Source organism: Gorilla gorilla, chromosome X (assembly GCF_029281585.2).
Source record: "Gorilla gorilla gorilla isolate KB3781 chromosome X, NHGRI_mGorGor1-v2.1_pri, whole genome shotgun sequence".
Lineage (NCBI taxonomy): Eukaryota > Metazoa > Chordata > Mammalia > Primates > Hominidae > Gorilla > Gorilla gorilla.
Window position 1 is genome coordinate 51,235,470 of NC_073247.2, and position 12,536 is coordinate 51,248,005.

The following is a 12,536-nucleotide window of genomic DNA, read 5'->3' on the forward strand; positions in this document are numbered from 1 at the left end:
TGTGCATCACTGAACCCATAAAAGCAGATTTTTTTTCTTTAGAAAATGAAATTGCAAGACATTTGTTGTCTAGTGACCTACTGTGCCAATAGGTATGTAGAGCATGAGGTGCTCTCTAGGAATACAGAGGAAAGTGAAGACGTGCTTTCCGTTCGTGAGGCATTTAGAACGCAGTCAATTACAAGTTCAGAGCAGAAAGCAGCCTCATATTAGAAAGATGAGAAAAGTGAGGCCTAGAGAGAAAGAATGACCTTCCAAAAGTCACACAGCCAAGGAGTGAAGTTGGTCAGATGAAAACCAGCTGTCCAGAAATGGAGCTCAAAGGCTAGCCTCTCAACAGCAGCCCTTCACAATACCCGTGTGGAGGCAGGGACAATGCTGCGCTAGATTAAAATGTTTCTGTAGGTTGGGCCATGTTCCTGGCATATAGATTCTTCCATGGGGCTCATGGGAGGCTCCTTCGCTGGGCCCCTTTGACTGCAGCTCTGGTGATGCTCACCATACAGTGTTTCTCTAAAATCCACACCCCTTTTGGCTTCTGGTTCTTGGGCTGATGTGAGAGAGTGGGAGTAGAGGCTCGAATCCACACTTTCTTTAAGAAATCCTCTTTGGAAACACTTAAAACTGTTGTAGCTTTTACAAACACCACCCCTATAACTCTGAAGTCCCACTCCTAGATGTACGTGCAAGAGAAATGTGTACATATGTTTACCAAAAGACATGTGCTAAAATATCTGTAGGTATTCATAATAGCCCCCAGTTGGAAACTACCCAGATGTCTATCAACAGTAGAACGGATAAATTGTGGAATGCTCACACAATGGGATGCTATACAGTAGTGAGAATAAACGATCTACAACTACATACAGTGTGGATGGCTCTCATAAATAGAATGTTGAGCAATGAAGTGAGCCACTAATGGGTACACACTGTATGATTCCATTTATATAAAGAACAAAAAGAGGCAAAAATAATCTGTGCTATTAGAGGTCAGGATAGTAGTTACCCTTGGGGGTAGTAGTGGCTGAAAGCGGGGTACAGAGACCTTATGGGATGCTAGTAATTAATGTTCTGGTTTTGTTGGGATATTCAGTTTGTGAAAATTCATCAAGCTATAAACCTGTTGTTTGTGCACATTTTAATATGTATCCTATATTTCCAAAAAGATTAACAAAAGAAGACTCCAACCTTTTTTTGTTTTTTTTTTTTTCAAGAGTGGGTCTCACTCTGTCACACAGGCTGGGGTGCAATGGTGCAATCTCATCTCACTGCAGCCTCCACCTCCTGGGCTCAAGCAATCCTCCCACATCAGTCTCCCAAGTAGCTGGGACCACAGGCGTGTACCACCATGCCCAGCTAATTTTTTTTTACTTTTTTTTTTTTTTTGAGGCAGAGTCTCGCTCTTGCCCAGGCTGGTATGTAGTGGTGCAATCTCGGCTCACCAAAACCTCCGCCTCCCAGGTTCAAGCGATTCTCCTGCCTCAGCCTCCCAAGTAGCTGGGATTACAGGTGCCTGCCACCATGCCCGGCTAATTTTTGTATTTTTAGTAGAGATCGGGTTTCACTATGTTGGCCAGGCTGGTCTCAAACTCCTGACCTCGTGATCCACCCGCCTCGGCCTCCCAAAGTTCTGGGATTACAGGCGTGAGCCACTGCGCTCAGCTGATTTTTTTTACTTTTGTAGAGATAGGATCTCACCATGTTGCCCAGGCTGGTCTCAAACAATCCTCCCATCTCAGTCTCCCAAAGTTCTGGGATTACAGGTGTGAGCTGCCATGCCTAGCGTCCAGCCTCTTTTTCCCCCATGGCTCCCACATGCAGAGGTGTAGCCCGCTATCACAGGCTGTCTTAATTCAGGCTCTGATCCTAGCTCCCCAACCACAGAGAACACACAGTTACCTCTTCAAGGGTCCCTTTAAAGTACCGTTTCACGGACTTAAGGTTAAAAGGTAGCTCCCCATCACCTCAGGGGTAGGAGAGGGATGCCCACAGCATGGCAGTAGCCTTATCTAAAGAACCTTCTTCACAAATCCTTCTTACTTCTACCCTCTCTTGATGCCTTTGTAGTCAAAATTGTTGAGGGCATTTGAGAGTCTTAGAGCATACCTTTTGTAAAGTCAGCCTCTATAGATCTGAGCACACTCCTTTTGGATGTCTCTTGTATTGGTGCAAAACAGCATTGGGAAGGTCCATTTTCATATCTTATTATGTAGGTAAATAAGAAATCTATCCATAATAATGGCTTGTCACATTCATGTAATGCTTGGCCTTTATAAAGAGAATGCAGATCTATTGCCTAATATTCACAGCAACCCTACAAGGTAGGTGTTACTCTCGTGTTACAAGTGAGAACATTAAGACTGGTAAAGGAGAGGTGACCTGCCCTGCCTGAGCTTACACAGGCACTACATGAAGACAGGGATATCCCAAGCCAGGGCTTGTGACTCCAGATTTATTCTCCCCCTCCCCCACCTCCACCAAGGGCAGGCCAAGGTGGAGATGTACCAAGGCAGAGAAAGAAGAGCCTGGGAAACTTCTGCTTGCTGTTCTGGGATGTGAGCTTTGGAAGACACCAGAATGGGTTTGAATGGCAAATCTACTACCTACCAAGTGCATGATTTGGAGTTAGGTTATTTCACCTCTCTGGACCTTAGATGATAACATCTACTTCTTATGGTTCTTGTGAACATGACATCAAATAGCCATGTGAAATGCCTTTTAAAGCATAAGGCTTTAAAAGGATATTGGTTTTCTTCTCCCTTTGAACAAAGCCTAAGGAAGTCTAAGGAAGAGTAGGTGGGGAAGGACAGTAAGCCAAGTGAAGGGTGGAGGGTTCTGAGTAGCTGATAAGGATCATGGTGGCACATTGGACAGAGTGAAACATGGACCTTTATCAAGTCAAGGCAGTTTATTCCTCCACTACACAGACTGTTTAGTCTGTTTAGTATTTGGAAAGAACAATTTAACCTCAGCTGCAAGACTAGGCTAGAGTCCAAGTTCTAGTATCTAGTAGCCAGCTGTCTAGAAATAAGGGAGGAAGGTAAATTGAAAGAACTTAAAACCATGGGTAGGGCTTTCCATGTCAAAAGTTGGAAATTATTCTATGAAAGAATCAGGAAAGCTGGTCATGCCGAGGGATTCTCCCTACCTTTACCTCTTTTTAAGTGTTTCCAGCACGTTTTTGTGTGTGTGTTTTCAGTAGTTCAAAATGATGAAGTCTAGCAGACACTATTGGTTACCTCCCCAAATCATTTCACCTTGCAGAAACACCTGGCCATGTGCTCAGGGAAGGTACTCCCCCAACACCCAATTCCCAGACACTTAGGGTGATTTCATTCCTCTAGTCTTTGATCAGTTTAAGCATGGGCATGTGATCTAAACTTGGTTAATGAATCTGATGGGGGAATCTTGGGAAAGTTTTGCTCACTCTTAGAAAGGGACACAAGACTGGAAACATTCCTCCCTTTTTTGCTCCCCCTCTCAATGCTATTTTGTGAGAATGTGACGCCTGGAGCTACTGAAGCCATCTTGTGATCATGAAGCACAAATGTGAAGACAAAACCCACCATACTGAAGATAGGGAAACAGTAAGAGAAATATCACGTAAGTCCTTGATAATGTACCACTGAATTAGGCAACTCTGGTATCACCTACATCTAGACATACATAAGTTACTAAATGCCATGATTGTTAAGCCAATTTTAGAGAAGTATTCTGTTTACAGCCAAAAGCAAACGTTTTGCCTAACCAAAATAGCAAACATTTTTGTACCATATTGTTCTTTTTTACACTATTAATGCTCATTTATTAGATGATGTAATTAAACCTACCAATAGAGGAGAGAGAACACAGGGTTCTACTGTAGGAAGAGACAAAGGAGGTCTTAGAAATGGAGTGAAAAGGTGGCCAAAAAAGGATGAGAAGATGGAAGGAATTCCCTTCACCAGATTGGAAGTAGAGCTAAAAGTAAGCTATAGCCCGACACGGTGGCTTACGCCTGTAATCCCAGCACTTTGGGAGGCCGAGGCGAGTGGATCGCTTGAGCCCAGAGTTTGAGACCAGCCTGGCCAACATGGTGAAACCCCGTCTCTACTAAAAATACAAAAAATTAGCAGGGCATGGTGGTGGGCGCCTGTAATCCCAGCTACTCGGGAGGCTGAGACAGGAGAATTGCTTGAACCCGTGAAGCGGAGGTTGCAGTGAGCCGAAATTGAGCCACTGCACTCCAGCCTGGGCGACAGAGTGACACTGTCTCAAAAAAAAAAAAAAAAGAAAAGAAAAACAAAAAACATGAAACATATCATTTGCCCATTTTCCATTGTAATAAATGTTTTAGTTCAAAAATAAAAAGAGAATCGCTTGACAAGTGCAGGCACAAACTTTGGTCTCTCGTATTTGTTTGGTAGTTACCTTAGACAATTGATTTCTGCTGGCTCAGCCATGGCTAACTACAAACTAGCACTAAGGGTTTATCAGGATGATGGGTTTAAATCTTGCTTTGCCACCTTTAATGGTTTGACCTAGGGCAAGTTCTTTAGCTCTCTCTGCCTCTGTTTTCCCGTCTAAAATGGGGATAATAATGATACTTATAGAGTTGTGATAAGACTAAAATGAGAAGGTGTGTGTTCGGAATGCCTGGCACATAGTACTGAGTAAATGTTAGCCCTTATTGTTGTAATTGTTATTACAGTTTCCATGCTATCTAATCCTTTTAATGCAAACGTGCAAATAACTTAATATGCATATCATATTAAAGGGACCTTTAAAACAATGAGGCCGGGCGCAGTGGCTCACGCCTGTAATCCCAGCACTTTGGGAGGCCAAGGCAGGCAGATCACCTGAGGTCAGGAGCTCAAGACCAGCCTGGCCAACTTAGTGAAATCCCATCTCTACTAAAAATACAAAAATTAGCCAGTGTGATGGCATGTGCCTATAGTCCCAGCTACTCGGGAGGCTGAGGCAGGAGAATCACTTCAACCTGGGAGGCGGAGGTTGCAGTGAGTGGAGACGGTGCCACTGCATTCCAGCCTGAGCAACAGAGCAAGACTCCATCTCAAAAATAAATAAATAAAACAATATGAAATGAGTTTGCCAGTGACTATTTACAAAAGCAGAAATCTAAGTGCTAAAGTTTGTTGAATTGAGTGGAAGGAAAATAAAGGCCCATAGTTATGGTATTAAGTAGACCTCAATTAAATTGATATTGCTGTCATTTGTATGTTATAACCGTGATTCAAATACTGGGGGAAGAATTATATTTCATGTAAAAAGCTTTTACACATGTTAAGATGTAGAGTCTATCCTCTAGGCTTAAAATAGCTTCTTTCATAATTTTTTAAACATATGCATTTTCATTCAGGACAGCAGGGGGCAGCTTTATTAGCAATGTTGATCAGTTAAACAGTAAGTTATCGTAAACATCTTGTACTGCACATTTTACCCTAATCGGGTGGAGTCAACAAATATGTAAGTGATATCTCAGTTTATATATTGTCAATAGTATTTATTTGCTTAACAAAGCTCCCGATGTGGCTGGTAATTGGAAACGCTGACTGAATCAGTTTTCTTTGTACAAAATGCAAGACTTAATGCAATTTTATCATAACCCTGAGTCACAAAACCCCTTTTAAGCAAATTAATGGCCACCGATGGAAATAATCAAAGAGTGCCAACAAAAATTTCAATTAGTCATTTCACCAATATTCCCCCATCTTACACTTAGTCCTTTATCTTGCTATATCATCACAGTTTTTACAATTCAAAATGGGGTCTTTTATTTGACATTATTGGTGTTGATTGGTGGTATATTATGACACATTTTTAAAATCGCAAAATGGCAGAAGTTTCATTAAATTTTAATTAGCATAATCAGCACAATATAAAACACAGTGCTAGGATTTCTACTCTCCAGTGTTCAGAAAAGCAGCTTAGTAAGTTAAGAGAATGTATGTGGAAAGACAATTTAAAATACATTTTTGTCTTTATTATGTTCTCTGAAAATATAATTTATAAAATCTAATTTTCTAGTTAGCTCAGATTTGCAACTGGCAAGAATTAGGATCCCTTTAAAATCAGGTAACAGATGTGTCTAAGTTTGATTGCAGATGACTCAGAAAGGCAAAGCTGAGCTCTTTTTAAGCTAATATTTTTTAGGTAGATATTTGGAGGGTTTTTTTTTTCTTGAATAAAAGGGAGGAAAAAGGCTTTGATGCCTGGTAAAGTTGAGAAATCTCTGAGTGGTCTTTATGATCCTGGAAGTGCTTTGCCTCTGTTAAAAGATTTAGTGTGAGTTCAAATACGCATTCTTGTCAAGCCTGGAGAGCTGGTGATTAGGAACCATTACAACTCAGTGACTCTTTCTATTTACATGTAGATGTTTCTATTCTTCGAAACATTCTCAGATTTTCTGTGGTCTTCATTTAAATCTTAGTTTGGATTCCTCCAGAAGCTGACTGTGAGACAAGGGCTTGAGTACAAATAGTTTATTTGGGAGGTGTATTAGTCTGTTCTCACGCTGCTAATAAAGACATACCCAAGACTGGGTAATTTATAAAGAAAAGGGGTTTAATTGACCCACAGTTCCACATGGCTGGGGGGGCCTCACAATCGTGACGGAAGGCGAATGAGGAGCAAAGTCACATCTTACATTGTGGCAGGCAAGAGAGTTTGAACAGAGGAACTCCCATTTATAAAACCATCAGATCTCATGAGACTTACTGCCATGAGAACAGTATGGGGAAAACCGCCCCCATGATTCCATTATCTCCACCTGGCCCCACCTTTGACACGTGGGGTTTATTACAGTTCAACGTGAGATTTGGGTGGGGACACAGCCAAGCCATATCAGGAGGTGAAGGAAAACACCAGTAGAGGAGTCAGGAAATAAGTCCACGAAGAGAAAGAGTTAAAGGATGGGTTATCCAGCACGATAGAAGAGTGGCCCACTCTGGGCCTAATCCCACTAAGGAACTATGGGATATGGTATAGAACATGAGCCTCAGAGTCATCCCACATTAGGAGCGAGGGAGCTGGAGTATTTATACACTAACAAGCCATAGTCTTTGGTTGAGGGCTGCTCCTGGAGTTGTCAAATCCTTGACACTTCCAGCTTGCCAGCTCTGGGCCAAGCCCTCAAACAGATACAACAAATGGGGCACACTGAAGTGGTAAAGCCTGAGGGTGTGTGGATAGGACACAAAGAGCATCTGCTGTAGGTTACCTCAGAGGATTTCTTTCTTTCTTTTTCTTTTTTTTTTTTTTGAGACGGAGTCTTGCTGTGTTGCCTGGGCTGGAGTGCAGTGGTGCAATCTTGGCTCACTGCAACCTCTGCCTCCCGGGTTCAAGTGATTCTCCTGCATCAGCCTCCTGAGTAGCTGGGATTACAGGCACCCGCCACTACGTCCGGCTAATTTTTTGTATTTTTAGTAGAGACGGGGTTTCACTAAGTTGGCCAGGCTGGTCTCGAACTCCTGACCTCGTGATTCACCCACCTTGGCCTCCCAAAGTGCTGGGATTACAGACGTGAGCCACTGCACCCGGCCACCTCAGAGGAGTTCTATAAGAAGTTAATTATTGCATATAATTTAGAATAATGCATGGCACAGAATAAGGATTAAATGTTAATTCCATTGTTTTGATAACATTGGCCTTCTTTTGTTTTCATGGCCAGAACCTGTGTCTACAAAAAATAAGAAAAGTTAACCAGGCATGCTGGCACCAGGAGTCTCAGCCACTCAGGAGACTGAGGTGGGAGGATTTCTTGAACCCAGGAATTGGAGGCTGCAGTGAGCTATGATCACACACTGCATTCCAGCCTAGGCTGCACTCCAGCAAGACCCTGTCTCAAAAAAATAAAATAACAAAACAAAAAAACTTTTCCCACAACAGCGGGGACCAGTAGTACTATACTACATAGGGAAGGGAGACTAGTCAAGTAATCCTTCAGAATTTTTGTTTTGTTTGAAATCTCTTAGGGGATTTTTCTAGCCCTCTCTAGAGCTTGAAGGGACAAATTTTGATTTTAAAAAAAAGAGAGAGGGAAAAAAACCCACATATTTCATCCCCTAATGAGCTCCCCCCTGCAGGGCACTCTATCTGGGTGGATATTTTTATCAGATGCCAGGTAATTCTCGTGCAGCCTGGCCTAGACCCACATTCAGAAAACAATGGCCCCAGGATAAGGGTCCAACCCTCAGGGCAGCGTTCAAAGCCCTCCAATACTCAGCCCCTCCCCACCTCTTTGGCCCCCTCTGCTGGCCCCCCTTGCCTAAAAACATCAGCCCCAGCAACATAACAACCTGCAATGTCTTTTTACCCCTCCCTCTACCTAGCTCATTTCACCAGGCTGACTCCTATTAATTCTTATTCATTGTTTTCCTCCATTTCAGCTCCAAGTTCGGTTACATACCACTCCTCTGGACCCTGCCAATGCCCCATGCATACCTCTGTCATTGCACTTATCTCACTGTGTTAGAATTATCTCTAGGTCTGTGTCCTTTAATAGACTGTGAGAACCTTGAGAATGGGAACCATATATTAATAGTATTAATCCATGCACCTCCAGTATGGTTGACAGGGTACAGAAAGAAGGAAGCTGGGGAGGGAGGAAAAAAGAGAGGGATGGTGTTAGTTTGGGTCTTCAGAGAAGCAGACACAAAGATGAGATAAAACACGCAAGAGGTTTATTTTAAAAAATGCCTGTGAGAGAAAATGTGGGAGGGAGATGGAAAAGACTGGAAGATCTATCAGACTTCGTTGCAGGTCTGACTTGTGAAGGAGAGAGAAAAGGAAGGAAGGAAGTTTGCGTGGAAGCATCGTACACTGCAGTTCAGTCTCAGAAAGGTTTGGCGGCCAGGCGCGGTGGCTCACGCCTGTAATCCCAGCACTTTGGGAGGCTGAGGTGGGCAGATCACTTGAGGCCAGGAGTTCGAAACCAGCCAGGCTAACATGGTGAAACCCTGTCTCTACTAAAAATACAAAAATTAGCCAGGTGTGGTGGTACACGCCTGTAACTCCAGCTACTTGGGAGGCTGAGGCAGGAGAATTGCTTGAACCCAGGAGGCTCAGTGAAACCCAGGAGGTTGCAGTGAGCCAACATTGTGCCACTGCACTCCAGCCTGGGCGACAGCAAGACTCTGTCTCAAACAGCAACAACAACAACAACAAAAAGATTTGGCAGGGCCAGTGGGGAGTCCCTGGGCTAAAGTTGTTGGTCAAAGGAGTTTCCATGTCTCTCAAGAACAGGCCTGCCTCAGTATCCCTGCTGCACTCAATCATTGCCCGGGGGCAGGCTGTAGGAAGCATGGTCTCGGCACCAATGTGATGATGGATTTCAGAGGCTGAAGCTGGGGCCCAAGGTCAATGGCACTTCCAGTGGTTAGAGATTTGAGAGGTGAATTCTCATGGATGCTAAAAAAGGAGGAAAGGAAGGAAGGAGGGTGGGACTAATAAACCCACTTATGGAAAGTCTGACAGTTTGTATGGTAACATGCTCACAGGAAATCTGGGTGTTCGGACGCAGGGTAGGGAAATGCAAAAAGCACAGGAGTCGAGGGGCATCTTGAGTTTGTGACCTGGTTTCATCACTGGCTAGCTGTGTGACCTGGGCAACGCCATCACTCTATGTGTCTGTTTCCTGATCTCTAAATTAAGAATATTAATACTTGCCCCATCTATCTCACAGGATTGATGTCCCAACTTGGGGGTCCTGACTTCATCTCATTCGCCACCATATGTAGGAATACAGCTTTGGGGGCTCGCTAACATCACCTCATGGATAGCCAGGGTTGCCCCTTGGCTTGTTAGCGTTCTGGGTCTTTGTGGGGAAGTGTCCACACAGAGTGGGCTGGGCAAAGGAGGACACAGCAAGGTTTCCTGGTCTAACTGGCATCACCCCTGCCAGACTTTCAGTAAGCGAGCTTCAGGTACAGATGGGGAAAGGTAGCCATCCGCCAGGCAATTGTCTACTGGCATGCAGATTGTGGGTCAAATGGGGTGGCCCTGGGTGACGGTGATAGAGGATTCCCCTGGAGAGGCAACTCGGCAGGCCAGTGATGAACCAGAAATCAAACCCAGCAAGATCTCTGAGCTCTGGAGCAGTGCCCCCTCAGTAGTTTTTCTCCTAGGCCCTTCACCACAGCTTTTCCAAATGATACCCACCTTTCCCTGCCCTCCAGGGTCACCATTCATTTCCTGCTATGCATGGGAAAAGCTGCCTATTACACAGTGGGATCGACAGGAGATAAAAATGTAAACCCAGGCTGACCTTCCCCCCAAGGCTCCCTCTGGTCTTTAACCAGAGGTGTGTATCAGAATCACCTGTGAAGCTTTTCAAATATGAAAATTTCTAGCCCTGACCCTTGATCTACTGAATCAGAATCTCCAGGGAAGGGACCTGGGGATTTTATTTTTAAAAGGCCCCGGATGATTCTAAAATATAACTATGCAGCAGGAAATCACAGCCTCTTGAGGGCTGACCTTATTAACCCAGACCTAAAATGCACCAGAAAAACCCATCGCAGCTGGTCATCCCAAGGCTAAATTTTAGTTCCACACTTGTGATTTACTTAATGGTTTGTTTTGTATATTTCCTAATCTCCCTCTCCAGTGTTCACATTAGGAAATGAATTCAAAAGAGATCCTCAAATAGAAAACGCATCTGACCCCCAACCTCGGTCCCTCCATCTGGTTTGATTAACTAGGAGAAACTCAATGAACTTCCTTCAAAGCATGGCTTTTTACTATTATTGTTCTACTCCTATATTTACATTGGCACAATTAGCTGGCCTGTAAGGACCACCCAAGATGCTGGATGACAGTTTCAGAGATAGTTAGAGCAAAGAAGATTGAATTCATTTAGTACATAGTAAAATAGTCGACACATGCAGACATTTCGATTGTACCGGTTGTTGTGAATTTCTGAGCTCTCCAAGGATAGAGATTCTATTTTGTTGACCTTTTTGTTTCCAGTCTTGTTCAGTCCTTGACACACAGTTGGTACTTAATGTTAGTTAATGAATGAGAATTTAGGACCTGTGACCCAATTCAACGTTGCCTTCTATGATACAACGTAATCAACATGGCCTGTGAGAATTTTTCTCGCTCTTTTGCTTTTATTTAGTTGCAGAGGTACTTCATGCACCTTGTAACCAATTGTATTAGTCATGGTTCTCTAGGGGGACAGAATGAATGGAATAGGTATATATCTAATGGGGAGTTTATTAAGTATTAACTCACACGATCAAAAGGTCCCACAATAGGCTGTCTGCAGGCTGAGGAGCAAGGAGAGCCAGTCCGAATTCCAAAACTGAAGAACTTGGAGTCTGATTTTCGAGGGCAGGAAGCACCCAGCACGGGAGAAAGATGTAGGCTGGGAGGCTAGGCCAGTCTCTTTTTTCACATTTTTCTGCCTGCTTATCTTCTAGCCACGCTGGCAGCTGATTAGATTGAGCCCACCCAGATTAAGGGTGGGTTTGCCTTTCCCAGCCCACTGACTCAACGTTAATCTCCTTTGGCAATGCCCTCACAGACACACCCAGGATCAATATCCTTCAATCCAATCAAGTTGACACTTATATTAGCCATCACACCAGTTAAACAAAGAATAGAAGGTTTAGAAAAACCTGGCCAAGTGCAGTGGCTCACGCCTGTAATCTCAGCACTTTGGGAGGCCAAGGTGGGTGGATCACCTGAGGTCAGGAGTTCAATACCAGCCTGGGCAACATGGTGAAACCCTGTCTCTACTAAAAATATAAAAATTAGCTGGGCACGGTGGTGCGTGCCTGTAATCCCAGCTACTCGGGAAGCTGAGGTAGGAGAATTGCTTGAGACCATGAGGCGGAGCTTGCAGTGAGTCGATATTGTGCCATTGCACTCCAGCCTGGGTGACAGAGTAAGACTCTGTCTCAAAAAAAAAAAAAAAAAAAAGAAAAGAAAAGAAAAAGCTTTACCTCCCCAATCTAATCCCACGCTCTGAGATCACCAGCATTAGGTTTGGTTAATTCTTCTTCCACATCATTCTTTATGTTCATACAAAAATATACAAATGCATGTGTATTAATTAGTCAGGGTTCTTGGAATCAGCTTTGTTTGGGGCACAGTGGCAGACATCAAGATGAAGTTGTACGTAAGACATTGAAAATGTAGTAACAGCAATTCCCTCTTTTGAAAAACCATAAAAACCAATACATGTTTTTAAATGTCCAGCAGAACAGAACTAACAAACATGAAAAATAACATCACCAAAAAAAAGAATGATCATCCTCAACTAATACACATCATTGTGATGCCACTGAACGGAAAGGAAAATGTAATCGTGCTGAGCAGGTAGGGAAGCGGCACTAAGCTTCAATTCCCCTTCATTTGAGGGTGGCAAGGGGTGACAGAACAGGAAGAAAAAGCTGCCCGCTCAGAGTATTCATCAGACACCCTAGTTTTCAGTCCTTTAAAAATCTAATTAAGGCTGGGTGCAGTGGCTCACACCTGTAATTCTAACACTTTGGGAGGACCAGGCGGGCAGATTTTGAGCCCAGGAGTTT